Raw genomic sequence first — 27846 nt, 5'->3', positions numbered from 1 at the left:
GAATTTGTTGTACCTCACTAGGGGCATACCCCCTGCTAAATCACTGATTTATTGTATTTATAAATAAATTACCATTATTTAACTTGTGAAAACACTGTCACTATATTGAGAAAATGCTAACTAGCAATTTAAATATTTGTTCAAAACAGGTATTGTAGCAATGCTCCAGTAATTTCATTATGTATATTACCACTGTTAATATGAAAAAGTTCACTTAAGACTTCCATAAATTCTAATAAATTTTGTCTATCTATGAAATATGCTGAGATTCTATACCTAATATGAATGCTATAAGAATATAGCATATTAAATTTAGTGTCAATCACATTATTTCTATATGAAGTGCCTTCATTCCTGGTATATTATTTTTAAATGGCTTGTAAGATGTTTGAACTCCTAGGTGTAATATAATTAGTGCCACCTAAGAGCATTCATGCATTTATTTCTGCATTCAGTACTTTTTTTTTTTTTTGTGGGTTTATTTTTTTCTTTTTGTACAGATTTAATTTGTTTGGGTTTTTTTTATTCCATAACTAGCAGGTGTTTTCATCCATAACTTCTGCCAATGTCTGGGATGAATTTAACTCCTGGTAATGTCTCACTCACCTTTGCAGTATACAATAATATTTTACATGTGTGTTGTCTAGGTGAAACAACCTCTAGAGAGAACATAACTAGTAAGGTTTCATTCCGTGCCCCCACCCTGTGAAATCATGGAGCTTGTTTTGGTTTGTTCATCCTGTGTGCAGAGTGTGTTGTCTCTATCTGGGCAATACAGGAAGTGTAAGGTGTGTGCAAAGCATTCAGAATTACACACAGTGCATGAAATATCCAGTGTGGGTTGTGTATTTCTACTATTCTGTATTGTCTTCCTCTAAATAGTGAGGGAGTCAGTGTATGATGTATCAGTGTTCCTGTTCTACACAGTGAGAAAAGCTGGGGTTAATTTCTAAAATTGAAATCCTACTGTCATGGGTTTTATGGGAAATAAGCAGTTGTCTGCTTGTTAAATATTGGCACAGTCTGATATTGTTTTCTTAAAGGATTAACTGTGGTAACTTTAATGAAACCTGTGGGGATTATGGGGAGCCATCCATCCTAAGCAGTAGATGGGCCAATGTGCTCTCTGCTCTATCCAGTTTTGGTGGGGCCTTCCAAGGAGTTGTGGCATCTTGGAACACAAATAGAAATGTCAGAATCTCCCTCCTGTTGGCATCTACCCAGTGAAATTTCCTATTCTCTTATTTCTTAAGAGATTTTTCTTTAAGGTAGCATTTAAGTCGTCAAAAATAGATGCAACTGAATTCTTTGGGGGAGATTTAATCACAGAGGATCAGTTGAAGATACACTGCAAAATGGAAAGAAGGAGGTAAAATAAAGTGTAATAGCATGTAGGGATTAAGACACACAGCAGGAAAAGAGCAAATTTCCAAACCAAATGGTGCTGTAAGGAGAAATGAAAGCTTAGGAGAGTGCTCTTTCTACTGCTCTGGGGTAGGAGTTAATTTCTTTTTTGTGTCTATAGAAGGATTTTTAATTATTTGACACTAATGATTTTTACTTGGATCCAGACAATTCAAGTAGGTAACACTGTATATTGTAGGGGAGCAAAAGAAGGCAAGCAATTTGATTCACAAACTAGTCCTAAATGAGGGAGAGCTCAAAGGAGCAGCAGTGTACCAGCAACCTACCAGGACTAAGGGAATCCTGAAGATGGCTTTTGCTTGGCCTTAACTGGGCAGTGAGAACTGAGGAACTCTGACCATGTGGAATTTGTGGTTTCAGACCTCAAGTAATCCCATGAAACTGGAGTTGCATGGCACTGAAGATACACATTGGGAAAAGAACCTGGGAATCTGCTCCCCCTGACTGGAAAACTAATTAAACAAGATCACTCACAATTAATAGCTATGCTGTTTTGTTTCCTCCAAACAGCCGAAGTATTTGACTCTGACCCTGTAAAAGGTCTGAGCACCTGCATAATTTCAGCAGGTAGTCTTTTTGAAAGTAGGGAGCCTGATCACATTGAAGTTACAGACAGAAGCTGGGTGTGCCCTTTTTAATAAAAAAGAATGTCATGCTTCACTGATATAGTCATACAGGATATTATAATAATATGAAAATAAAAGCTAAAATCATTGTTGAGATTATATGTATTATGTATATATTATTTTGACTGTATTCTAGAGCTGCTTGTCTTAATATATCACCTCCTACTACCACAGCACAAAACTGAAGATGTTATTCTATCAGTAATTTTAAAGCTTTAAAAAACGTTTCTATTTCTCATAAAAGCAAGAAAAACGCTAGCTTAACATTGGAAAAATAAACAAGGGCAAGTTTATATGTGTTCCAAGTGGTGTTCCAGATTTAGACAAAAAGCTCACTATTAGCTGCTGAATCTTTCTCTGCTTGTCACCACACTTCACGAGGCAAAGAGCCTTGATGAAAGCTATACCTAAATGCAGTTGTAATGGGAGATTAGGAGAGAATTGGCCTTTTGTTCGTTTCCAGAATGCAGTGAAAACTGTTTAAATTTGCATGTGTTTATTTTCTCTTTTTTTCACTAGATGGTGCTGTCGGAGGGGTTTGACTCCAGTTACTCGTTGGCACTTGCCCAGCGTGAGCTGGAGTCCGAGCCAAGGCTCTGAAAGCATCATCATTTTGAAGAGTCCTGTGTGCACTTGGCCCGCGTCAAAGAGTGCTGCGGGAGAGCTTTTGCCATGACTCATAAAGAGAATGCGGTATATCAGTGTAAAAATTGATTTTGAGACTACAGCGTCCAAACTATGGAAAAAACTAGTGCAGAGATGTATGTTCCCGGAGAGGCCATATTTTTCTTTTATTTTCATAAGCAAGGATTTTTATGGTGCCAGAACACAGCAGAATGCTGTTATCTCAGCATGATCTAAGAAAATCCAAGTGCCTGATCCAAGGGGATTAAACATTCTGCTGAACCAAGGGATATTTGGTGTGCCTGAAAAAGCTATTTTCTGGTAGGAATCTCATTTCAATATTGATTCCCGCCAAATTGAAAAAAAAAAAAAAAGGAAGAAAAAGGCTATGTTTTTATGATGAAAGTATGAATTCTTTCCAGGTTTAAGTTCCTTTTCTACTTTAGGATACTTCTTACTGAAGAGATTAAACAGTATCTAAACTTTAAAAAATACAAATGAAGATTAAAAGGCAATAGATTTGGTTTATTAACATTTATTTTATAGGCATTGACTAGGCCCATAGGAAATCTAATTTATATTGCTTTTTTTAATATAATGTTTTGAGTATAAACCTTGGCTTTTGTTTGCTGGAGTGTTTTGTGGGTCTTTTGAGAAAGAAAGAGGAAAACACCTACAGGTTTTGCTTCTGAAGGTGGTCTTCACAGAGAACACACTGTTCAAAGAGGTTCCAGCAGTTTTCTTTCCTGATAATATTCCTTGCTTAAGAAGGCCAAAATGCAGACTCACGATCTGCATTGGTGCATTTGCATCCTTTTGAAAAATTCAATTAATTTAATATCTGTAAAAGATGCCTGGTGACAGCTCTACAGATTAATCTAGTCTACAGACTCTGAAGAGCAACTGTAGCTGAGAAAGTGAAAAATTTGGCTTTGCAGCCTTAGCAATGTCCCCTGGTCTGACCCAAAGTAAGGTCAGCTGGTGTAGAGGCTGTGTCTAGTGGATTTATGGTCTTTAATCTTTTCCTTTGTTGGACCTGCAGAAAGAACTGTCCAGGGAGTCACTCACTGCAGCCTTTCCTTTCTGTCACTCACAGCTGAAGTGGAGAATCCCAGCTTTCAGTCGAAGTTGCCTTCTTTACGTTTTAGTTTGTAGGAACAATGCCAGCTGTGAGTGATTTGAAGGCTCAGAAGACATGATTAGAAATTAAAATTGCCCTCCCTTCTTTTAATGAGGTAACAGTATCAGGAGTAGCTGGAACAGGGATCTTCCTCTGAATCTGCACCCAGGTGTTTCTGGCTGCTTTTCAGCTCCTGATTGTGATGTTTATGGCTGAGCTGTGCTGGCAGATAAGGTGAGTGCTTCTAATCTGCCTCACTGCAAACTCAGCTGCCTTGGTTTGAAATGTTGCTGGTAATAAGATTTTAACTTGTTCCAGCTGTTCTCGAAGCAATCCCTTGTCAACTCCCCTGGCCTGTGGAAGAGAGTTATGTGTTTAATGTAAATGTGATGTTAAAAGGATTTAATTCATTTGGTTCAGAAGGTTGTGTGAACTTGCTTAAATTCTGCTTTATGTCCATTCTGATCAGGCCAAAGGGAGCCAAATCAGATGCTTCTAAAGTGGAAATAAGGCTGTCTGTTAGGGACAGCTGAACCAATTTCATTAAATGGCTGCTGTTTTATTACCAAAAACAAGAAGACCGTCCTCTTGCTCTGGTCCAGTGTAGATGAAATCTGAGTTAAGGAGGAATGAAGAGGTGATATGGAATGAAAGCATGCTAAGACCAGTAAGGAAGAGATGAGCTGGTTTTGTTTTGACATGTGCTAAAAGGCAAAAACTTGTAGAAAGGCGCTGGAGTTTCCCTTCAATATCTGCAGAGGGCAGCATTGGACCGCGCTTGTGTTCTCCTGCGTCTGACCTTGGATGGCGTCCTGAACTAGATAAAAATATATTTTGGAAGAAGTGAACTCTCTTAATAAAGAAATGTTTTTCCACATGGGCTTGGGGAATTTTATACGAGTAATTAGCAATCATAATTTGTGGAGAGAGAGATGGGAGAAAAGGGCTGTGTAAACATCAGTGCCAGAGAAAACTCTGGCAACTTTGTGGTGGAGCCACAAAATTCATGCCATTTGGTCTACTTTATTGCTCATCATGTGGATGGCTTTTAGAAAAAAAAAAAAAAGGGACAATTAATGCTTTCAGTGAAATGAATTGGGCAAGTGTTTGCATGGAGGAGAAAGAAAAAGTTCTTAAACTTGTTAAAACACAGATTTCCAATATGTCATGCCCTGCCAGGTACACTCTTGGTATTATTAGATGTTTCCTATTCAGCTGGGATAAAAGAAAAGTTTGTTTTTCTAAATTTCTCTAACGTTACCACCAAGAATGGCCTTTAGATGTGTATGATAAGAATAAGCAGCAGTTTTTATAGAAAAAGCCCACTTTTCCTAGAAAGTGGGCTGCTTTTTATAGAAAAGCCCTCTTTTTACATGTATCCATACATTTCATCTAGAAGGTCCAAACTTTGTAGATTTGAATAATTTTTATTTTAGTCTGCTACAATGGAGTGGCTTGGATGTAGAAAATTGGTTACTTCTGTTTCTGCCTTTTCTACGAACTTTGAAAAGAAAAGTCCCTTCTCTGGGATTTCTGTACCTGGAGTTGGGTGGTGGCATAACTGAACACTGTCATTTAAAACAAAGTCTGCAACTACATCGCTGTGCATGAAGGAATCAGAATTTAGCATTTTTATCCCCTTTGGGATGAGGTGGCTATGAAGTGCCCGGCATTTTTTGGGACTCAGACTCTGAAGACTGAGACGGGCTCTGGGAAGAGCAACCTTCCTGGAGCTGAGGGTGGGGCTGGTGACAGATTGTGGCCAGCACAAGCCACTGGTGATGGATTGGTGCCGTCTGCTGGCTGTTTGGTGGCCCACATGATCTGACATGGTGATCTCCCTCCCTGGCAGCGTGGGGGTCTTTGCCAGAGCAAAGAGAAATGAGCAGGGTGACACGTTGTCCTTTTGCATCCCAGCTTGTTGCATATGAGCTGCAGTAATGTGGAAGCTTTCAGGAAAAACTGCTTTTAAATCCTATGCAGGGCTTTGATAAATAGGGGATATATTCTCTGGAGTTACTAGTTTTTCACCTGTTCTCAAGAGCTCATATTTGCCTTCATAAGTCACACAGTAGACCAGTGGTTTGTTTCTTTATTTTTAAGAATAGGTAGATTCCAATAAATTGTGTTCAAAGGTTCAGCTAAGAAAATGCCATCACTGAAAATGGCACGTTTCATTCACAGTTACATTTATTTTTCACTTTTGCCAAGCTTCCTACTTAAGGGCTAAAGTTTAGTAAAACTTTTTTGGGGTGTAAATCCATGTCAAACTTAACATTAAGCTTGGTAAACTACAAAAGAAAGACAGTAAATATATTTTCTTTGAAACTATACATATTCATCACTATTTATTCTTTTAGTAAAAAAAAACCAAATTCCATCTTGGAAAAAAAAAAAAATTAAAACTGTGGAATACTGCTGCGTGCTACAGCCAAGCAGTGAAAAGAAAGATTTTTAAATTTAGGGTTTATCTGGATTAGTGTGTAATGTTTGCAGTGACAGGTGTTTCCTTTATGCTTTGCCCAAATGTCTGGAAAGTAGTTTGTCATTAAGTGCTACATTCAGTGTGTATCTCAATTTCAGTATAACTGGAGGGTCTCTGGCTTTGTTAGGTCCTTGTTTTCACATCTGACCTCAGCCAGCTGGAGTCTATTGTTTTAAGCGTAATGTAACAGCTGACATAACATAACGGATATCAAGCCGAAAAACTGAAACAGTGCCGTGAACTGAGGCAAAGGGAGGGGAAAGGGAGAAGCTGGGAGGAGGGACAGGGGCAAAACTAGCTTCATGATTCGAAGTGGAAGCTTGCCGGCTTGTTTTCCCAGGGGGAATTAGCTAGGAAATAATGGGATGAGTCTGTTGAAGTTCTATTTGCAATTGATTACATATGATAGACTACTGAGACAGGTTTGAATTTGCCAGCTGTCACTAGCTGGTGGCTCTTGAATGGCTTTAAGTGGCCCTTGCTAGGCAAAGCTGGAATAAAGTCTGCAGGTGTGGTGTAACTGTAGTGCAGAAAAGCAGCGAGTGCCAGTGCCTAAGAGGAAAGGAGGTTCCAGGAGTTAGTAGAGAGAAAATAACTTAGATTTAATGTATTAAGAACTTTATTTTGCAATGTTGGGTTAAGTGGGTTCAATTAACTGGCTAAAAACCCCAAATCAACTGGGCTTCTTCATGGCTTTCTTTTTCTTGGCAGTTTCTAAAGTAAACTTCTATGAGTTTGTTTTCTAAAAAGTTTCCTTATTTTATTTCTTGTCTTCTGTGTTTGACAGGAGCAGAGTGCATCTCAGCACTGAGAGCCAACTGCTCTTGGAAGGGCAAAAAGAAGTAAATTAATATCCTGTTAGAAGTTTGCCAGGCCGTGAAAAAGTGACAAGTATCTGACTTTGAGTACAGATAGAGAACAACAACATGGGAGAATACTCTTACTCTTTCATATGTTTTTATGTATATGCTTCATTACATATTTATACATATTTATATATGGAATGTTTCTTTTTCATCAATAATTTGAAAAAAAAAATACTTCTAGCTTCATTTCATCTGTAGTGCCTCTGGCAATTCTGCCTTAGTGAGAGTTTATTCCATGGCTTTAGACAAGGCGGGGAAAAAGGCAAGACTGTATGCTTGTTGTTTTCTTCTTAAACGTATATGTGCAGAGGCAACTAAATTACATTCTACGTTTATAAGTGAAGGTTTTATGGCATGAGACTTGCAATTGTGCAGTGTGTTTAACTTTGTGTGTATGAGTCGTCATCATGACTTCAGTGGAGCTTCCTGAGTGCATAAATATTAACAGGATCAGGATGTAATAGGAAAGATTTCTTCAACAGAGTCTGCTTGTACTTAGGGGTAACCTAGGAAGCATGAGTTTGATTTATGTAACTGCAAACTGTATTTATCTCACATTTAATATTTTAAATGTATTTTTATCTAATTTACTTTTATTTTGGTGGTATAAAAAAATGTCATCATGACTGAAGCATGCGTTGTGTTAAACTTTTCTTGCACAAAGAGTTTCTAGGATTGCTCCTGTTGTGTTATGAGGCCCAATTCTACTTTATCTCAGTAATCAGAAAGGCCTTGTGAAAGTTTATTAGAGCTGTTGATTCAGTGGCTAGTAGTATTTAGCATGGGCATTTACACTTTATCTCAGCTTATAAAATAAATGAATTTAATTGAGGAGCTCAGAACATGGTGTTTATACTGAGCTGCTAGAGAAGTCTTGATAGCCCAGAGAGCTGCCACGTGCTGCATTTTCTTGTGTTCCGTGTTCGTGGCGTGTCCTGTGCCTTGGGAGCAAACAAGGATGGGTGCCCACGTGCCTCGATAGCCACAGCAGTCAGAGGCTCTGCAGCACAGTAACTTCTGTAGGCTTCTGAGCTCCCTCTAGGCACCAAATATTGGGATAAATGTCCTAAAACCTCTGTGCTGCTCAGCTATCTCTGCTGATCACTGATTTCAGGGACCTTAGTGCATTGCTTACATCGGGTACTTCCACCTAACCCATTGACCAGGAGCATATTTTTAAGATGATGGGGAACCAAGAGCTGGTATTGGTGCTCAGAAACAGCTGGGCTTTGAAGCACTAACAAAATAACCAAAACGCCTGTTTTCACACCCAGTCTGTGAAAGCAGGCTATGTGCTGCCTCACTTTGATGGTTTCCCTTATGCTAATGACACTGAGGCTGGCCTCTTTTTTCCTCCAGCATGTTGTTAACATCCTTATTAAGGTACCTTTCAAAAACTCTCCTCTTCGCTGTTGTTTCTGTCAGTTTGACAGGATGTGTTTACACGTGGAATGCATGCAGAAGGAGTTGATCTACTTGTCCTTTATTCCTCTGCAGCTGTTCCCCAGATCAAGGTGAGAAAGGGTGTCTGCTGTAGAGGTGATTTGTCTGTTCCTGCAGCACGGGTGGGTACAGTGTGTTTAGATGCTGTTTTGGCTGCAGTATTGCCGACCAGTTTTCAATTGGATTGTGTGTGTATGATGACTGACCTCCATCTGGCCCACAGGCAGGGAGCTTGACAGCTACCTTCTAGGAGCTGCTCCAAGTCATTGATTTAGTATATGGAGCTTGCAATGAGTTATACTTAGTGGCCAAGGCTGGGGGAAAGGGAGGAGAGAAAATTAAATATTTACTAATCTTACTTCTGTAATGCCTTACAAACACAAGTGTGCTTAACCTTGCAGCATTCTTGGGAGGTGAATATTAGCAGTTTTATGCGTAGAATTGGGTGATCCATAGCTTTTCCACTCTAAGCTGGCTTTGTGAGATAAATCCTTCAGAGAACCCAGGCTGCACTTTCAAGAGAGGGTTTCAGCCTACATAAACTGGCACTGCCACCTGAAGAAATGATCCTGCTGCTCCATTCCTTCTGCCAACACAAGCATTTATGCAGCTCTGTTGTCAATTGCCTTGGAGAACCCAGATGGGCTCAAATTAACCTTTTTTTTTTGGCCAGATGAGATTGCTTCTTTTGGCAACAGTTCTGGCTTAAACTGTTTGTGGAACTGTAGAGTAAGTTTTGTTAGCTTTTGATAGTTTAAAGTGTGATGGAAACTTTATCTGCAACACAATTTACAAGCAGACTTGTGTTATTCTTCTGAGAAAGGACATTATTGTTGTTTCCATTACAGCCCTGCCTGTAAGATTGAGTACAACACCTAGTAGAGTGTGGAGCCACATTTGCTAAAAGATAGGTCCTACCCTCATAGGCCTTGGAGCCTAAAGAAACAAAGTGGTTGAAAAGGTAAAGGGAAGGAAGTTCTGAGTGGGCTCTTGCATAGCGAGGCATGGAGACAGAGAAAACACAGCTTCCAGAAGTCCCAGCTTTGGCCTGCTCCGAGCATTCTGCTTCAGTGATGGGCCTCAGCAGTCACAACAGGAAAATAATATTTAACTTCTTGTCTCATTTCTTAACTTTGAACTGCAAAAGTTTTGGTTTGGGGTTTTTTTTTTGCCCCACAAAAGCTGAGATTTTGGCCCTTATTTTGAACTGAAGCTTGTGCCTCTCATGTATTGATTTGACTGAATAATGAATTAAGTAGCATTTTATGTTTACTTTTTATCTGTTTTGCTGCAGGACAGCAGGGTTTGCAGCCTGATAGCTGATTGAGGCTAGTTTGGCTGAGATTAAATTTATCCTACAGGTCTAGGCCAGCCTACCATAATCCAGAGCTGGTTATTGAACCTGAGTTGGCAGCTAGGCCATCTCCACAAACAAAAGCTGGTTTGTTCAAATTCAGCCAGAACAGGCAGGGTGTAGGTTTGCAGAAGCATGTCTCTCTCTGCAAATCTCAAGAAGCAGTCATCTACTAGCTCTTTGCTGCAGCCCCTCCATGGAATTTACCACTGCCCAGAACTGGACTGAACTGTGCTCACTTTCATCATGTGCTCAATGCCCAGCTGGCCCAGAAAGCCTTTTTTATTTTTGCCACCAAAGATGGTTAAACCTATTGTGGTTATAACAGGGCAAAGAGCACTTCCATAGCAGGTTCCCGTTGTTCAGCCTCGTGGGTGGTAATCTCCAGGATGAGAAGTGCAGGAATGAGAAGCGGGGTGGGGCAGTATCTTCAATCTCTTTCTGTCTTTGAAGCGATTGTAGGCACGTGGTTGCACATGTCAGTGTAGCCTAGTCCCACAGGGTATAATTGTACTATTATGTCATCATCATTATTAATACAATAACAGGCACAATTGAGGTTGAATTACTGCAATTCTTTTGATTAAAAAAAAAAAAAAACCAAACCCCACACAACCAAGCCCCAGCTCCCACATATGTCTACACAGAATACTAAATGTGCGTGTGTAAATAGTCTTCAAACAGCAACTTACATTATAGATTCCTAATGTGTGCTTCTATATGTATCTATCTATCTATATATATATAAAATTTTTAAAAAGCTCCTTGGATGTGAGTGGGATTTTTCAAATGCAATGACACGTGTTTTCATGCTCTCATGTTAGGATTCAGCTCATTAGTGAAACAGTTAAATATTTAACCACCATGAGTCATACACCCTTTTAAAACAAACAGTGTTAAAAGGATGTAAAGAAACAGTTCTTCCCTTACTCCTAATTCTGAACTGGCTTAGGGAGTTTCTATCTCATCCACAAGAAAAAAAAAAATCAAGAAAATTAGGGGCAGTGTTCTGACTACACAGGTCAACTGTGCAATGGTATGTGCTTACAAATACATTTGTGATACAGTGGGTAAGGTGGAGGGAATAGATCTGGGATCTTGTAGACTTTTTAAGCAGCAGAAGTTTGCAGCAGTAATTGAAATTAATAACTTTGTAAACAGAGACCTATATTTATAATTTGGCAACAGAAATAGGAAACTCCATGCTACAATGTAGAAAAAATGCTTTCAAGTAGTATAGCAATAATGTGAAATTGCCTTTACTCTTCTTAATTGATTATGTCAGGTTAATGGCCGATGAGAGTCAGAGGTGAGAAGCTCAGCCATGCATCAAGTCACAAAAAAAATGCACACTGTGTCCATTCTGTTGAACAGTTCCCAAAACAAACAGGCAGTCTGTCAATCTTTACTTTGTCAAGGTCAACAAACCACGGTACTGAAATGCTGGTGAAGACATTAAGAGAAATTCTGATTAAGAGAATATCCTGTTTCATGAGTTGATTTGACTTTTGGAAAGCAGCTGGACTCTGGTTTCTAGGTGTTCAGACACAAGGGACTGTTAGCTTTCAAGTCCTAGGCAGCTTCATTTATTTTGTAGCCTATGTGCAGGGGTGTTTCTGTCTTTAAAACCAAGTCATATCTTCATAGGTATGCAGTGAGCACTTGCAGCCCAGAAAGCCAGCTGTGCCCTGGGCAGCATCCAGAGCAGCCTGGGCAGCAGGGCAGGGAGGGATTCTGGCTCTCTGCTCTGCTCAGCTCTGCTGAGACCCCACCTGGAGGGCTGCATCAGCTCTGGGGTCCCAGCACAGGAAAGACTTGGACCTGTTAAAATGAATCCAAGAAGATGATCTGAGGGATGGAGCACCTTCCCGATGAGTAAAAGCTGAGAATTTTTATCAGCTTTTATCAGCCTGGAAAAGAGAAGGCTTTGGGGTGACCTGATTGTGGCCTTCCAGTACCTAAAGGGAGCCTCCAGTAAAGATAGAGAGGACTTTTCACAAGAGCATACAATGACAGGACAAGGGGGAATGCCTTCAAACCGAAAGAAGGTAGGTATAGTTTGGATATTAGGAAGAAATTCTTTACTGTGAGGGTTGTGAGGCACTGGAACAGGTTGCCCAAAGAGGCAGTGGATGCCCCATCCCTGGCAGTGTTCAAGGCCAGGCTGGATGGTGCTCTGAGCATGTGGAAGGTGCTCCTGCCCATGGCAGGCAGGTTGGAAAGAGATGATCTTTAATGTCCCATCCAACCCAAACCATTCTGTGATTCTATGATCTGTGCCCTAACTGCTGATTTCTTTTTTTGTGTCTGTAATTAGCTTTCACTTGGAAAGAAGGAACTAGTTTGTAAATATAAAGGGTAAGGAGTTTTCTTGTAGTCATTTTCTCTCTGCAGCATTGCTAGTGCTTTTTTTTAGGAAGAGGAAATAAATGATTATTCAGAAAAATATCCTCCGGCACTTTAAATCTCTATTAAGTAGAGTCAGGTAGCAGGGTCTTTTTAATGTAACAACTCCTCAGCTCTGTATTTCCTGTAGATTTCCCACAAATGTGTGGATTATTGCTACTTACATCTGGTAGGGTGAACATCTGGAAAACAGCAGGTGAGAGGTGGGATGTTCTGATGCCATGCCTCTTGGAACATAGAATGGAATAAAAGTGCAGGAGGGCATCACAAATAATCATGGTGTTAGATGACTGTTCATTATGGAGAAAACAAGGAGGCAAGCAGGAGAAATATTTTTCTGATGACAGTTACCTGAGAAACCTGAGTTGTCTGTTCCTTGAAACAGCTGTTTCTTTCTCCTTGTTCCCTAATTTGGTGGGGCATTGATGAAGTTGCTAACAGGTATTTAATTATTCCTACAATTTAAGGGAGACGTTGAGTTAGAGCTTTTTCACTTAGCAAAACCATTTTCTTCAAAGAGTTGGCGGAAGGTGGTGAGTGCTGTCAGTGAAACCTTTCATGCAAAGAGGTGGAGAAAGAAATGTCAGGTAGATTGAATGAGCAATGAAGTGTCACTTCTGTTTATCCATTATCTCTTGGAATAGGGACTTCTTGAGATTTCAAATTTCTTAATGAATTGCAAGTTTCATTGTGGAACTGTATCTTCTGTCATTATTTCCCTAGCTTGAACTTAAAAATCATTACTGACTGAAGCAGTCTACAAGACATGGAGAATTCAAATACACAGAAAGCCAATATCAATTAAAATCTGGGGGAGCTTGTATTGCCTTCCTTGAATGTTCATCTAGGCTCTCACACAGTACAACTTTTCTTGCCTGTAAGCTTTTTAAAATTAAAATGTCTTTTAATCACTTCTATATAAATATTAATCCCAACCCTTATCTCAAAAGGCTCCAGAACCCAAGGTATTGTGAACATTTTAAAACAAAAATGAAAATTGAACCAGTATGGGGGATTCTGCTACTGTTTTTCTTGCTTATTATTAGTCCTAGATATAAGGCTGAAAACAATCAGTAAAAATCCTGGAAAATATTTTTGTTTTGTATCTCTTCATTTGTTTTATTTCCTAGTAAGATACTTTTCTCATGCTATGGGAGCAGGAGGAAAAACAATGGCATCTGACTGACCAGCATAGCGGAAGTGATATACAGAACAAAGAAGGCTTCTTATTTGTAATCTCTTCGGTTTTTATTCATCTCAATTCATAACAGAGGAAATCAATAATGTTCAGTTGCTTTGGTAAAGTAGCATTAGGTCAAAATCAAGGAGTTCTTTTAAAAAATGAGCTTACTGTAATGTTCCTGGCTGTAAGGCTAAAGTTTCAAAGCACTGAGCTTTTTGCTTTGATTTATTTATTGTCAGTAGCTTATCAGGCCTTTGTTTGAATTAGGAGCCATTGTGGGTAGCCAGAAATTGAACTCTATGTAATATAATCTATATGTCACTCAGTATCAGTTCCCTAACAGTGATGCTAACACATTCAGACTTCAGCATCTGGACCTTGCACTTGAGTTTTCAGCCACGAGGTAGGGTCTAATGTTTCAGTGCTTCCATGTAGTCCCTTCCTAGCTATTTCCCATCTGTGTGTGACTGTCCCACTTCCCTAGGGGTCAGTCACTGGTGCTGCCAATGTCACCAGACAAGACTTTTCCCAAGAGAAATTTTGTTTAAACTGTATCACATGTTAAACTGTTCCAGACTACTGGATTCATTGTCTTCACCTCAAAAGTCAGGAAAATTATAGTAAAGCAGAAAGTTGTGGGATTATGCTTAAGCATATCTCTAAGATGAATATATAGCTTTTTACTTCGTGGGCCAATTCCAAAACAAGCAGTTCTCCAGTCTCCTTTAATGATTTAAAGAAGAAAGGCCAAAGTATGGAAAGATAAGGTGTGATTGCAGGAAAGACAAAGAACAAGCATTAGAGTCTACAGCTGGGTTCTCACCATCCCTGATGAAGTCAATTCTTGAAAGAAAAATCTGTAATAGTTAATGTACTGAGTGTTATTAAAAGTTGCAATCTGCCTTCTACCTCCTGTAGAGCCTTTACGGCTCTCAGGCTTTTCTGGGAATGTGCCTGTACTTATTTCACGCTTTCCTTGCTGGAGAAGACCTTGGAAGAAAGCGGGCAAGCCTGTCCTTCTCCAGCAAGTGAAAAATTCACACGTCTCCACCCTGGGCTTCCTGTGAGCTTCCGAGAACGTGCTTCTGTGATTGCTGCACCTATTTCATGTGTTCCTGGTGGTGCCTGGGAGTTGGCTGTAAATGAGGGCCCCTTTGTGCTTTGGGCCCAAACATAATTTGGAGACTTAAGTATTGAAGGATAAAAGCAGTAGGTGGCTGGACTGACTGAAGGATGCTTCCCCACATCTGTGCTCATTTTGTACGTCACAAATTACCTGTTGGCACTAATGATAGAAGTCCAAACCATCAAATAAACAGGGTATCTCTTTTCATACACCCTCCCTCTGTTTTCTTCTGTGAATTTGGCTTCTTAGTTTAGGTATTAATTCCGAAGTTGGAAAGCTCAACTGGAGCCAATGAGCGGGAAGCTTAGCCCGGAGCAATACCTTTTCTGTCTCTTGAGCAAGTAGCAGCGAGGGAATCAAACTTCCCTCAAAACATCTGGCGGAGCTGAGCTGTGCCAGTACACCCTTCCTCCCCCAGGGAAGATGACTGACTCCTCGGGTGGGGCCAGATCAAAAGGACGGTGCAGGGAAACGGAAGCAGGGGTGGAAAGGGATGCCAGAATGTTTAAAACATAGCTGCTGCATCTGTCTAGTGGTCTAGCTCCTGTTTGTGGAATAAGTTCCATGAAAGATGCACTTATTTATGTTAGCCTGGGATAGGTAGGTCTAGACCAACTGGCATGTGTTAAGAGTTTGGGAAAGAAAAGGAGACCGAAGTATTTTTCTTGCACTTTTTGCTTTAAGGTAATTTACTCTGAAAATCTTTGAAGTAAAATAAACATTGTATTTTAAGTAGCCAAAGGCATTTACTATGTTTGCAAAGACTTTTGCTCTTTGCAGTCTGATTTGTGGAGATTTGGTTTTGTCTAGAAGAAACAAAACTATTTGTAAGCTTGCTTTTGACTGCTGGATTGCCACTTCTGTGTGTGTATTGTACAAGACTTCATGTTACTCCAAAGGAGAGATACACCACTAGTGGAGGGGTCTGGAAAAGCTACATGAAACTCTTTCTTTTTGAAGGGTTTGGTTTGAAGAATGATGGGTTGTATTTGTTTTAATTTCCCTCCCTGTAGTGCTGCTGCTTGGATTGGTACTAAGAGTGGGCTTGATGTTGGTGCTGTTTAGAGAGGTGGCCCTCATGAGCCTAAACAGGTGACTGCCTCTGTGGGTCAGGAGCTGTCCCTGAAAGTCTCATGTGTGATGGTCACCACCTGATGTCTGGAGCACCTTTCAGATCTTTGAAACATTCAGTGGTCCTGCACGGTGAAGTCTGTGTTCATCTTGTGTAATAAACTCTGCTGGCAAGGACAGATTTGTTATTAGCAATGGAAAAACCTGTGAAACGTGACAAACCTTGAAGTCAGAAGTAGCATTTTTAGCTCATTTTGTTATAATCCTCCCTGCCTGCTGCACCATGACTATATGTGGACAGGATCAGTCCTGAAAATGCATTTGTAAGCCCTAAATGTCAGTACCTGCTGCACTGTTGTTAAGTTTAGTAGATGCAGAGGTTTCACTTGTAATTTAAATGGTGAGCTACAGATGCTTATTCCCTACTCTCATGGAAAGGGTTTTTAAATCCAGGTTTGGTACCTACTGGTACCAATTTCAGTGCAAAGGAAAGTTGTGGCCTTTTGTGGAGCTTTGTAATTCAGAGAACTATTGATCTTGTCTGATTCAGTGTGGCATTTCTGCTAATTCAGAGCAAAGAACTCTGTTTTTGTCTTTCTACACAATAGATGTGCAAAAGGACAGAAACGTGTCGTGATGAACTGGCCACAACCCCCATTCCTGGGGTTCCCCTGCCCCTCTGGAAGGGGAGAATTTGGATCAGGGGACAATCTACAGGCAGAGAATTTGAGAGTAAAGTTCAGCCTTGGAAGAAGGGAGGGGTGACTGGAAAGTGTTTCAATATTTGGTTTTATTTCTCATAATCTTGCTCTCATTTGATTGGTGATAAATTAAACTGATTTCCCCAAGTGGAGCCTGTTTTGCCCAAGACAGCAACTGGTGACTGATCTCTCCCTGTCCTTATCTTGACCCATGAGCCTTATGTTTTCTCTCCCCTGACCAGCTGAGGAAGGGAGTGATAGAGTGGCTTTGGTGGGCACCTGGTGTCCAGCCAGGGTCAAACCACCTCTACAGGTTATGCAATAAAGTCAGAAAATACCTTGAAGTGTCAGAATGTGATTCTGGTGAGCAGATAAACACACACAGATTAAAAACCAAACCAACCCCTCTTAAAAGACTTGACCTCATGAAAACAAGCTGCACAGAAGCCAGCAAAACCTACTCTGATGTGAAATGCTTGATTTTCTGGTAATAAAATACCGAAGTGAAAATTTTAAATGTATTCAAATAGCTTTTACCCAATATCAGCAAACATGCATGAATTTTTCTACTGTCTTCTGAATTATTTTAAGGGAAAATATTTAGATCCTGGTTTTGCTGCTAAATCTTTAAAAAAAAAAATCACACAGGAAAGGTTTGTGTACATGAGAGAATTTTGCTTGCTTATGTTGTTAGAGCTTGATTTTGCTCTTTGAATGTAAGGTTATGTTTAAAAGCTACATTCTTCTGGCATCTATTGAGGTTATGTTCTTCAGAACTCTTTATATGGGCTAAAATAAGCAGTAGTAGTTAAACAAATATGGCACAGTCAGAGCAAATGCTTTGATCAAGTATTGTTGACAAATGTACTGTTACGGAAAGCTTTAAATAACATGTTTTATTTCTGTCTTGCTATAGTGCATGGCATTAGATGAATCAAAACAGGTGGATTTTAAAAGTTATATGCATGATTTAGAAACTGGTCATTAATCAAGAATTATAGTAGTGCAATGTGTGTGTCTTTTAGTAAGTGCATTTAAAAACACATTTGGCAATAAATACATCATTTAGGTACATAACCAAACAATTTAAGGAAAAGTTCAAGAGATGATGACGTTGCCTAATCCTTTCTGTGTTTCTTGCACCTAGCTACTTATTCCTGTTTGGACAGATGTTTCAGCTTTGGGAAGTGTTTATAGTGTCGGGAGCACCTGTACACTGCAGACTTCTGCAGGGGAATATTACAGACTTCAGCTACGAGAACCTCAAACTGCAGGTTGTCCTCCTAATATCTGCAAGATGCTGTCACGTTGCTTGTCACTTCTGCTGCAGTTGTAAGGTCTGCAGTGATTGTTATTCAAAACAGGGTGCCTTTTGGACAGAGAAAGACATAACTGTTGATTTTAAGCAACTAGAGACCTTTGCTGTCCTATAGATACATTAAGGAGCTTTCCTGTGCCAAAAACTTAGAGCTATGATCTGCTAGATACAAACTACTTGATGAATTGGCACAAAAAGTGACAAGTTAGCAGTAGCAGCTTTTAAATACGTGTTGCACCACAAAACATAATGCCTGAAAATGAAGAATCTCTGAATTTTTTGGGTGTTTGAGATCTGACCTGTATAAATGCACAAAGGTGCTGATTTTCACTGTGGTGTTGTTGGCTTTTTTTTTTCTGAAAAAGAAGCTGTTGAACCAAAATCTATGAGATGGTTTCTGCTGAATATCAGTGGAGCCAAAAATTCACCTGCTCATTCTCTGTGTCTGATTTGTTCCCATGAGAGGTGAGAGACAGTCATCTGCAGTGGCTCTTTGGCTCCTGCAGCTGTTCACAGTCGGAATCATAGGTTTGAACATTTGTTAGTCTCAGATTAACTTCATCCAGTAGAATGAGAATTCTGTGGTCTATAAAGTGTTGGCATACATTCTTTTCATTCATCCCTGAGTTGGACCTGGCAGAAAATCAGTGCATTTTCCTCACAGTAGTATGGCAAAGCTCTTTCTTGGTGTGACTTGTTTTGGTTTGTTTTTTTTTTTGTGTTTGTACTTCTTAGCTTTCAGGAACCTGAGTGCTGCTTTTGCTTGAAGCTCAAGTATGAGCACACACCATCTAACCTGAGGCTGAGACATCAAAGGTAGGGCCTCAGTGTGTTTTTTGCAGGTGCCCCTCTCCCGCATCCACAAATTTATGGATGGAGCCATGGGGGTTCCAGCTGAGAGTGGAAAGTGAGGTGGAACACACGTAGGCCTAATTGTATTTCTGAAATTAAACAAAAGCTTGTAAAATCTCTAATCGGCCCGAGTGAATCTTTCTGATGTGTCAATTGACATAGGTCTTGTCACCACCATCTCTCAGACACAAGCATAAGTTCATTCTTAAAAGAATCCAGTTTTTTTCACAGGTGTGCAAATTTTGCTCATAGTGTTTATCAGTTTGGAAGACTAAACTTCCTAAACCACTGGTATATTTCAAAGTGAAGACTTTTCCTCAGGATGTAATGCTTATTTATAGTTGTTGTGTAACTATATCAGTAAAATACTACTAAAAATGTAGTGCCCTATTATGCATCCCCTGGTTTCAGGGTCCAAAATGTCTTAAGGAGAGCTGATGAACTTGCTTGTTTTTCTGATTTGAATGAAGTATTGTGCTTTCAAAGCATGATGAGGCAAACAGATTTGATACCACATTCTCCTTTGCTGGATGCAGATGTATTTTATTAAATATACACATTTCTGTTCTGCCCCTGCAGTACAATTTCTGTGTTGTAAACTTTGAAAGAAGGATAGGCACGGTTGTGATGTAGTGTCAGAATATAATTTCATTGTGTGATTTTTCTAGCAAAATTGCTTTGAAATAGAACAAAAAATGTATCCCTTTACTTCTGTGGAATGTAAATGCCATGATATTCTCTGGAAAGACTAGCCTTTAGAGTTTAAGTGAAAACCCCTCCCAAAATGGGAAGCCAGCTTCAAGGTTTAGTTTCAGGAGTGGTGTATTCAGGGGTTCACTGAGAACCTTTTTTAGAATCATGCAGACTGACTGCTTTCTGTTCTTTATTGCTTTATGTTTTGTCAGAGCTTTAGTGATCTTTAGTCTCAAGCATCTGTAATCCTTTGCTGTGGCAGGGCTGTGGGGGCAGCTACCTGAATGTAATGAACAAACTCACCATGAAGTGGAAATTGCCATGTAGATAAGGGCTAGGGAAATTGGGTTTAAATGAAGAAAGCAATAAGATGTAATCTCCCAGGAGATCTGAAAGGAAATCTGATTGCACCACCTGATTAAGGGGGAAAACACTGATTTTTGCTGATGTAGTTGTTTTTTGTAGCTTTTACTTATCCTACGTGTCACCATACACTCATTGTGCCTGTAACTGCAGCACTAAGGAAACAAGACGTGTAAATGTTTTTTGTTGATAAAGCCCCATATATAAGTCCCTATGTGTCTATAGATTCTTCATTACAGCCCTGTCTCTCAGCACAAGCCCCAGGGTGGCTGTTACACTGATTGCTTAAACTCCTCAAATGTTCTTCTTGGAGTTCCCAGCACTACAGACTGTCCACAGCAAAAAGGAGAGACATTTTTCTCATTTGTAATTTAAAACAGGAAACATATCCAGCCCTGCTCTTCAGTAGAATGCAAAGGAAAATGTTGGTAGGGATCTTGTGGGCAGCCTGAGATTTTGGGGATTTTTTCCTCCTCAGCTAATCTCGAAGGACCAGGAATGGCTGCCCCCTCACCTGCAATTTCTTTGTTACCCTGAGTCTTCCTTTAACCCTTAAGGCAGGTTAATGCCTTTAACAAAGGTTAATGCCTTTCAGCTTCACCCTTGTCTGATACCTGTACTGGGGACACAAAAAAGCCTCTGCAAAATGTACCTGATGAATGCTGTCTGGCAGGGCTGCTGTGACAGGAAGGCCAGGAGGAGACTGGCTGCTCTCTCTGTCCTGCTGTAGGCTGAGCATGCCCTTATTGTTATTTCTGGATGTGCTGATTCAGCGTGGCAGCGGTGTGTAATATATACAAAATATGAGTGGCTACATATGTCAGATTAAAAAGTAAACAGGTCAGAGTGCGTCCTCTGATGTGTATTTATAGCACACTGACATCAGCAGGAGTTATGTACATCTGAAGGCGGATTCAGCCTGTGCAGTAAGTGGAGAAAAGTGTGCCTCAAGCCAAAGCAGCAGAGGCTGCATATCATGTGTTTCAGTGAATATCACTTCTAACTGTCCTTATATATACCCTGCTTACATTGTATATCTAATTTCAGCGATTAGTGCCTGTTAGGTATAAATGTGGTGACAAGCTGTACCTTTCTGGAGTTGCTTAAGAGTTACAAATAGGCATGACTGAGTCGTTGAAGGACGTTGAATTAAACATGCTTGAATTAATAAGGTAATGATTGGTGCTTCTCAGAGCTATAAAATAAACACTAGCTGGAGCTCTGTGCTATGTGGCAACCAGATCGAGCCCTGGGGTTGCTGAAGTATTCTGAAATGACTCAACTTTGTTAAGTGAGAGAGATAATCCAAAGAAACCTCTCTACGTAGGCTCCCTGTGCAGTTAACATTTTAAACCCCCTTTGGCTTGTTGTTATGACTTCAAAGATACTCTAAAGCCTTTGTTAAATTGATCATTAACTCTGCAATGTTATAATTAGACATTTGAACTTGGCTGCATTCAAAAAGAAAATGCAAGAATGAAAATCCTGACCAGCGTTGTTTCTCTGCAGCTCATCAGCATGGTCAGAGAAGGATTAAAGTTCCACAGGAGTTAAAAAGCAATGGGGATTGAAGGCATTAACCAGCCTTGCAGGATGGATAGGGAGCCATTAATCCACAAAGTTTTTCTTTGAAAGTATGGAGCGAGAATAATGTCAGGAACCTGAAATGGGTTTCTGCTGGAGATTTAAATTTAAGCTCATAAACCATCCTGATGGGAATGTCGGGCTGGAAGCGTGTGTTGGGGAATCCTTAAGTTTGCAGCCCAGCAATTGAGCACGTTACAGCCATCAGCTGCCCCTGGCCCGTTCCAAGGCTGCAAAAGCAGCAGAGGAAGCCCCGGAGGCGGCTTTGAACAATAGCAACGAGCCCAAGCAGGGGCTGGGAACATTGAGGGTGGCTGGAGGCTGCGGTTAAAGTTTACGAGGTCTGGGGCTGGGAGAAAATCAGCCCTACGTCTCCCACTTTCTTTCCTCGGTCTCTCCTGATGGAGTACAAGTCGAGACAACAGCTGGTAGCTACTATAAGCCCGGCTGCAGAGTGGATGGGAAAACCTGTCTCCATAGTAACAGAGCAGGCATTGCATGTGCTGCTCCTGCTAGATCTGGGGAGTAGCTGGCTAAAGACATCTGGTCAGTGTAGCCAATTCTCTGGGGAAATTAGCTCATTTCATCTGATAGTAACCACAGAAACTTTTGACTTGGTTTAATGGTATGATGCTGAACATGAGATAGAACCAACTGGTTCAGCAGTTTTGAAAGTCAAAGATTATCTAACTACTTTAAGATAAATATTTTGGTAAGGAAGGCTATTGCTTGTGCTCATTACCCCACCTCCCTCTCTTCCCTGTGGTGATGTTTCTGTCTAACACGAGGTGATTCTTCAGTGTGGGGTGGGTTCTATGAATTCAAAGATAGTTTTCTCTTTTTAAATATTTATTTCTTCTGCTTACAAGAGCTCTTTTTATTATACAATGAGCCCTCTAAGCCTTTCATCTTAGGGAAGCTCTATATAGTGTGAGATAATGTCTGTGTTAACATACTATGGCCTGTACTCTAAAAAAGTTCACTCCCCATCTGCAAAATCTTGGGTCAATTAACTCTTAAATATTTTCAAAAGGAATATTCTGAATAGTTATGCAGCTACAAATAAACCTCAAAATAACTGTTGAATGTGTGTCAAAGTCTTGAACTATTTAGCATCAATTAAACCAATTACACATCATAATCTTGCGTATAAGACAGGAAAATTCCCAACTGATTTTTGTGGAACAAATTCTGCATCCAATAGGCAGAGACTATACTGAGGATACGGTGGTTGGGTATGTTGGCTGTTGTTTTCCTATTTACTGTAAAATTTATCAGCTCATACTATGTGTAACACTCAGAAATTTGGAGGAAATTGAAGAATGGAAACTTTTTTCCATTTGCACATTAGAACAACATTGCTTATTTGTCATTTGCCAATAAATAAATTGTAGTGGATGATAGCTTTTCTGGAAGAACAATGCACGCAAAAAAGTGTCTTTGAAGTGGCCCAAGAGGAGCATCCTAAATGCGTGGGGCACAGAGAAAGTCTTGGTCTTCCACCACCCATGCCCACAGCTGACACTTACTCCTGGTTATGAATATTTGAGCTCAGTGGGTTGTTGTGACCATCATGATCTAGGAAATGCAAACGTGTGGGCAGGCATGAGCCCGAACCGTATGTCTCTGTTTGTGGAAGACCAGCAGAGCTGTCAGTCTCTGAGAAGCCCTACCCATGATTTCTGTTTGAGCACGTGGGCTTGAATGAGAGAAGTGTTTTCAGCTCTGCTGGACAACAGCAATAAATGATTTTATGGAGAATAAGAGCTGCTAGCTGCTGTACTTTTAAGAAAGATCCAAAAGGCATCTAAAGGCCTTAACAGAAATCTGAGAAATGATTATAATAAAGGAAGGGGCCTGAGCTTCCCCAATCAGACAAGTGCAGCAGATGTTTGTGGCCCCAGGTGGGTTATATAGATGTTAATAAACCAGATGAGCTGAAATCAGTTAATGAAAGAAGTTTAATCAATCTGAGTTGATTCAAGAAGTGACTGACTACCTGGTGAATGCACATACCTTATTCAATGAAGATTTTTCAGATTTCTTTGTCTGCTGAGCTCATGCTCTGATGAACCAAGAGTTACATTTCTCTGTGGAGTTAAAATGTTGAAAGTGGGGAAAAAAAGAATTTGATTTGATTTGATTTTTCTCAAATGCTTTTATTTCCTACTTGGAAACAGTCATGTACCAATGTGAAGTAGCATGTGGGTGAGTGGTGGTAAAGATGGCATGAAGGAAGGCTTTCCTTTTCCACTCAGAGTGGTTTCCATACTCGGTTTCCATACTGAGTTTCATGGAAAATAAACTGTCCTTGAAACTGAAAAACAAACCTCTTGTTTTAAAACTCTTCACAGTTTTAAATTTCTGGCTACAGGAATCAATAAGAAAAAATTCTACTTAATCAGAGAAAAATTATGATATTATTACAGAAAGACTTAAGGTGTAAGGGTGCTTTGGGGGTCTTGAGGTGGGTGGCTGTTTGCCTTTCTGCATTTTGTTTGCTTGTTCTTATCAAGTGAAATGGCTTTGGTTGGAACTTGCAATAAGTCTTCCTGAAACTGGATGTTGATGAAAAATATGGAATTCCAGTCAGTGTGGTTATTAACATGAAATCTTTCCTCTCAGGATATGGAGAGGGTATTTCTTTTCCGCTGAGCTCCTTATTTTCACAACATTTTCAGGAAGTTTAAATCTCCTCTGACATGCCTGGTCTTCTGATCTGTCCAGATCAACTCATGGTTTTGGGAGTTTTGAGAGGGAAACCGGAGGTAGACAAGGTAATCACATGGACCTCTCTAGGGAGACGAGCCCAAAAATAGAGACCCCACACAAACATCTCTCTCAAGCGAGAACTGGTAGTAAATTTCCTCTGCTTTTTATACTGTTGCTCCAAGCTGAGTTCCAAGCAGTTCTTCAAGGATCACTGGGGTTTTACCTATTAGTTAGGTTAGGTAGTATAAGACAGTCATTTATGCTGTCCCTTCATGGAAAAGAGTACTCCTGAAATCATAACCACTTATATCTCAACATGCCTAGGGCACTTGACATGGATTTCCCTTCCTACATGCCTATTTCTCTCCCTTAACTGGAGAAAAAGGCATGCATTTTTACCTTGTTCAAGTACTTGGAGTTTGCAGTCCCCATGAGGTCACATTCTAGCCTGGCAGTTAATGCTAATTTAGTTAATCAGTATAAATATTAATGCTGCTTGTATAATTGTTTCGTAGTTATGAACATGCTCAAAAACACATCACATGTGCTTGCAGAGGTTTTTAAGAATTTAGCTGGTGTTTGGAATATGGTCCAATTGCGTTTCTGATGCCTGGCTACATGCTGGTGGTTTTTTCTGTGTTTCCCTTTCAGGAAGCATAAATTGTTGGTGATGTGGCTCAGTACTCAGCTATAAGTGGTGTAGGGGTGTAATCTTCCCTTTTCAGCAGACAGGTTCAACTCTGCTTGTCTGCTATGGATTGCAGCTTGCTTCAGTGGTCACCCTGTTGACTCGGATGGGGATATTCAAGAACAAATTGTTATAGAGCGAAGAGGTGTATGTACCATCAGATCTGTGCATGTACCACAGGTAGCTTAGTGTTAAAGCCTCAAGACTGAAGTCTAATCCCCAAACAAAATGTCAGAAGTATTCTTCCTGCCAAAACTCTGAATAGCTTCTTTTATCATTGGGTCCTGTGATTGTGTTGGCTCAGAGGCAGAGTTGCACAATGTACTGAGAAGCAATAAAGAGGTACAACCTGAGCAAAAGAAGAGCTTCTCAGCTCCCAAAGAGGAATAAATACTTCAGTGGGGTGCCTTTGAGCCTGAGCTCTGAATTATCTTTGTATTTATTTTAACAGTAAAACAAGTTTGAAGGTTGAAAAAAACACCCTGCTTTCCCTGCTTTAAAGAGTAGAAAGAACCACAGAACATGAAGTGAAGTTAAAAGGAACTCCATGAATGTTGTTAAGGATTCCAGAAGTACTCTTTAATTGCTGCCAAAAGCTAATGTGGCTGGAATTTCTGCGGAAAACATCAGTGCAGTAGCCAGTTAGTACACAAATACCTCCAGTTTGCAGTAGATTCCCCCTCCCCAAGCTTATTCACCCTGTTCTCCATGTTAAAAAAAATATGAATCCATGTAATGTTACACTTAACATTGAAACAGTCAAAGATGATTTCTCATAACAGTGTGAGGAGTGGTAACTGCTTGGTGTTGCTCTGAGAACTGATTGCTCATTCTACCACTACCATTGGTTGCTGTTGTTCTAAAGCTGAAAAGTCATCAAATTCAATTCCATGAGCCAGCAATTAATTCACAAAATGTTTAAAAAAGGGCTTTCCTAGTGTTTTTCAGAGTAATTTAGAACCCAAGATGAACATACTCCATGTCCTCATAGCATGAAATACCCATTACTATCATTGAAAGGTATGAAACCACATAATGGATTACCAGAGAGATTCTACCACATTTAAAGCACCATAAAACTTGATGTTTAAATAGGCGCAACATTTTTGGCTTCATCAGCATGCTGTTTGGAACAAGAAATGATACATGATAGGAGAATACATGGTAGGAGACTTCTCTGATATAACATGCTAAGGGCAGATATCTAATGAAGAAAGCATTATTGCTGGGCTTACTGAAAACATGCACTCATGTCATCAGCTTTGTTATCCCAAGTGCGATAACTTATAAATATTCAAATACCCAGTTATGGGACACAGCTGTAAACTGCTTTACGTACCTAGTAGGTTTCCTTTGGCCATCCAGCTGATGCAGAAATGCACATTTTACACAAGGCAGTCCTTTTCTAGCATAATGTAATTGTTATGAATTAAACCCTGAGCAAGTACTAGCGATTGACAGAGTTAAATGTGAATGGGTTATGTGTTGGTGAAAGGGGAAACATGAGGTTGTCACTAAAGTAATTTTTAGTAGAGCTGTTATAGCTTTATGTGCACTATTCATGTGTCAGTTGTTGGTGGTTGTGCATCAAGGCTCCCACTCTTTTTTCTCTCACTTCATCTTAAAAAATAACTCTGCCTGTAATTATTTATTTTGCATTCTGAGGAAATATTGTTATAAAAGATTTTTTTACAGTGTAAAAAGCACTATCACCTCTCAGTAATGGTGTGATGTGAAGAATGTCACATGTTTCAGTTACCATTCACACAGGGTGGTGGTTTGTATCGTGAGTTAGTAAACGTTAAGGTTGGGTATGTTGGAAGGAAGGACTCACCTTTCTTTAGTACAACCTCTTGCTTCACTTCTGTAAGACAACTGCTACAAATGTGAGTTTTCACTAGTTCCATTGTTCCAAACTCATCTATTTTTGTGTGGGATGAGCATTTTTGGTTCCAGTGGGTAATCTTGGCTCTCTGATTTGTCAGTAAGACCTTTGGTGTCCAGATTAGACTTGAAGTTTTTTTGTTGATATCACATGTAACGTTTCATGGGATCTTGAGAGGCTTAAGCAGGATAGACATACGAAAATCAACTTTTTAAAAGAGTAAGCATTGAAAACTGCAGAGAAGATATAAAGTGTAGGCTAAAACATTGAATGGTCTTTTGACATTAAAAAAAATCCAAACCATAAAACAACGAAAGTTTTATAATTGTTGACAGAATTCGTCTAAGTGAAGTAAGACTGACATTTCTTTCATCACTGGGGAAAGCTTCTTTGGAAAATGTGAGTTTACCAAGATATGTTTATTTGAATTACTAATTTAAGCAACAGTAAATTTTAGTTCAGAGAGAAAGGCCTAGAAAATTCTGCTATTGCTCAAAAAAATCCTTCAATGAATCACCTGGAAATATAATTCACATAAAGAGCAGCTTTGCTTCAAGCTTTAGAAAAATGAGCACAATTATATGAAGTTCTGCTCTACGGCTACCGGTTGGACTTTCTGATATGTTAATGTACCTATAATGTGAAACCAACGATTTTGTTCTTCTAATAATGTGTATTTTCAAATGTACTCTAAGTCTGACCTTCATTGCCCAATGTTCCAGCACAGAAGAGGCTCATCTGTCTCTAAACCATGCTCCTTGTGCCCATTACTTTAAGTTGCAATTGTTTTTAACTCTTCAACTACTGCTCTGCAGAGGGGATTCTTCTGCTTGGGTGACTCCAACAATGGAATTCAACAGAATGACTAAGCTAGAAGAGACCTCCAAGATCATCAAGTCCAACCATGCCGTAACACCACAGCTAGGCTATTTGCTTGGCATTGTGTAGTCTTGAGTTTGTTCTTGACATGTCCAAGGCATTGCTTTTACAAGGGCCCTGCTTTTCCAAAGAGCTTTGGAGTACAGAGTTGCTGAATTCTGCAAAATACCAGCTTGGTGGTTTGTTGGTGGGGTTTTTTTTTTCGTTTTTTTTAAAATTTATTTTGTTTTGGTTTTGGGGTTTTTTTTGTTGGGTTTTTTTTTGGGGGGGGGAGCAGAGCTGTTGGGTTCTGGTTTTTCTTTTGTTTTGTTTTTTAAAAATTAATTCCATATAATGCCCATTAGTTTCCTGAGGTATTTGATGTCTTGAATCTCAGACCAGCTGCTACTGAGAAGGCCATGGGTTTCTAAAGAATTTTTTTCTTCCAGCAATGAATAGTGCA

At 39.8% G+C, this 27846-nt stretch overlaps 1 protein-coding gene across 3 annotated transcripts in view; it reads left to right on the top strand.

Annotated features, from left to right (window-relative positions):
- Nucleotides 1-27846, top strand: part of KCNQ1 (potassium voltage-gated channel subfamily Q member 1) — a 334459-nt gene that overhangs the window by 42225 nt on the left and 264388 nt on the right. The gene's annotated exons all lie outside the window — the stretch shown is intronic.

This window comes from Poecile atricapillus, chromosome 1 (genome assembly GCF_030490865.1).
Source record: "Poecile atricapillus isolate bPoeAtr1 chromosome 1, bPoeAtr1.hap1, whole genome shotgun sequence".
Classification (NCBI taxonomy): Eukaryota; Metazoa; Chordata; class Aves; order Passeriformes; family Paridae; genus Poecile; species Poecile atricapillus.
Note: the sequence above shows the minus strand (reverse complement) of the source record. Positions and strands in the feature narration are given on the sequence as shown.